We start from the raw sequence: 2,920 nt of genomic DNA on the forward strand, positions 1-2,920 counted from the left end.
CGGACCCTTCCGGAGCTCCTCGTGACATCCGGGATCCCATCCGGGACTCCGAACAACATTCGGTAGTCACATACTAGTCTTCCTAATAACCCTAGCGTCACCGAACCTTAAGTGTGTAGACCCTACGGGTTCGGGAGACATGCAGACATGACCGAGACGCTCTCATGTCAATAACCAACAGCGGGATCTGGATACCCATGATGGCTCCCACATGCTCCTCGATGTTGTCATCAGATGAACCACGATGTCGAGGATTCGATCAAACCCTGTATGCAATTCCCTTTGTCAATTGGTACGTTACTTGCCCGAGACTCGATCGTCAGTATCCCAATACCTTGTTCAGTCTCGTTACCGGCAAGTCACTTTACTCGTACCGTAATGCATGATCCCGTGTCCAACAACTTGGTCACATTGAGCTCATTATGATGATGCATTACTGAGTGGGCCCAGAGATACCTCTCCGTCATACGGAGTGACAAATCCCAATCTCGATCCGTGTCAACCCAACAGATACTTTCGGAGATACCTGTAATGCACCTTTATAGTCACCCAGTTACGTTGTGACGTTTGATACACCCAAGGCACTCTTACGATATCCGGGAGTTACACGATCTCATGGTCGAAGGAAGAGATACTTGACATTGGCAAAGCTCTAGCAAAACGAACTACACGATCTTTTATGCTATGCTTAGGATTGGGTCTTGTCCATCACATCATTCTCCTAATGATGTGATCCCGTTATCAATGACATCCAATGTCCATAGTCAGGAAACCATGACTATCTGTTGATCACAACGAGCTAGTCAACTAGAGGCTCACCAGGGACATATTTTGGTCTAAGTATTCACACGTATGTTACGATTTCCGGATAATATAGTTATAGCATGAATAAAAGACATTTATCATGAACATTGAAATATAATAATACTTTTATTATTGCCTCTAGGGCATATTTCCAACACTTTCTAGTCAAGTTACATATAAGGTTCATTTAATTCAGAGTTACGGCCTAGAAGATATGAGCAAAACAAGTTAAACATGGCATTGATGCAAAATGCATTCAAACATCAAGCACACATGCTCAAACCAAGGATGCAACAAGGCAAGATGAAACTACATGCAAAACCAAGCAAGTTTCATCTAGAGCATGCTCAAAACGGAGCAACGGTTCAACACATACACTCAGTACAAGTCTCAAACACAATCTGCCCAAAACAGCAACTAAGCACTTTGCAATCAAGAAACAACATGCTACAGGAAACATGTGGACACAAACTTGATATTCACTCAATGTACAGATTACATGATTCAAATAACAACAAGATTCATGTTCATAGGCATTAGTATTAATCCAACATGATCAAAGAAAAAGGCAACTTTATAACACATATTATGACTTAGTGAAAAACATGGCATACATGTGAGCAGGATTAACATGTTGACGTGTTGGAGGCATGAAACAAACATGCTACAGTGCAAGATTATGGCAAACAAAAGCATGGCAGTAAAGTATAGGTTAAACATGGCAAAACATTATTACTAAGCATCTCCATATAACCTCTAGATTAATGGAAATCATCAAGACAAGATTTCAAGTTATAACAGAATCTCAGACTTTGTGAAAAAACAGAGTATGGCAGAAAACAGATTCATGATGTATACTTTGAGACAACAAAAGTATATGCTACAGGAACATTTCATGGCATCAAAGGGCCTGACAAGCATGCACATTTCAAGCACGACAAAACATGAACACTGAGCTACTGCTAGAAACCACTAGAACATGCTCAAAACATCATGGCAAGAATGCAAATGATAACAGATTCACAGACGTGGTGGAATTTAGTGAACATGGCAGAAACAGCGACAAGTAGACATGTTTGCAAGCTTGGTTAACTCAACATAAAGCATATCATGGCAAGTGAATGTAACCAACAACAAAAAGGAATACTTGTGCAGCCACTCATGGCAAGAACATGGTCATATGATGCATAGATCACTAGCTATTCACATGGCAAGAAATGAACTTACTGTTAATAGACTGACAACAAAATTATTTAGCAATCTTAGAGCATGGTAACAACAAGCTACAGCAGGCGATAATTTCAAACAAGGGCATGGATTGATAGAGCATAATAAGATCTACAAAACATTCTTACTGAGCATCTCAAGATTATGCATGGATTAACTAGTAGCATCAAGTTAACATGGCAACATAATTTAGCAGGTTCAGACTTAGCAGAAAACACAGTCACTGAAATCAGCAACATCAAGTACCCTACTTTGCATGCTTGTGCTAGTCACCACAGGGCACATAAAAATATATGGATTGCACCATTGTAAAGATGGAACGAATATGATCCTAAACATGTTGACATGATGCTCAAAAGATAAACACACTAAATGCTATGAAAAAGACAAACCAGCAAGCTATGATAACTTCCAGCAGATTATAACATTTAGCACTTTTGCAACGATGATTAAGGCAACAAGATGGATAGTAACATGCATGCAAATTATACCACCATGTAGAGCATTCAGAGATGAACATTTCCATATCACGAACATCACCATCGGAGTAATATGCACAAAGTTAGGGTCCACACAAGATGCATGCATGATGCTGTTTCCAGGGACTTAGTGGAATATACCAACGCGAAAACGGGATCAGGCGGACCCGGGATGGAGAGATCAAGGGGAGGAGCTGCGCTGTTTGGATCGGGGGACGGGTGGATCTCATCCACCCGCCTGGATCCGACGCGGAGAGGCAATGACCGGCGACCGATGGCAAGGTCCGGGCGTGGGCGGCGATGAAGGCGACGGCGCGGGAGAGCTGCGGGGCGGTAGTGGAGCTCGGCGAGGTGGTGGCGCGAGGCGGCTTGGCGAGGTGGTGCGGCGTGGGAGGCGCGAGGCGAGCGAC

This window comes from Triticum dicoccoides, chromosome 2A (genome assembly GCF_002162155.2).
Source record: "Triticum dicoccoides isolate Atlit2015 ecotype Zavitan chromosome 2A, WEW_v2.0, whole genome shotgun sequence".
Lineage (NCBI taxonomy): Eukaryota > Viridiplantae > Streptophyta > Magnoliopsida > Poales > Poaceae > Triticum > Triticum dicoccoides.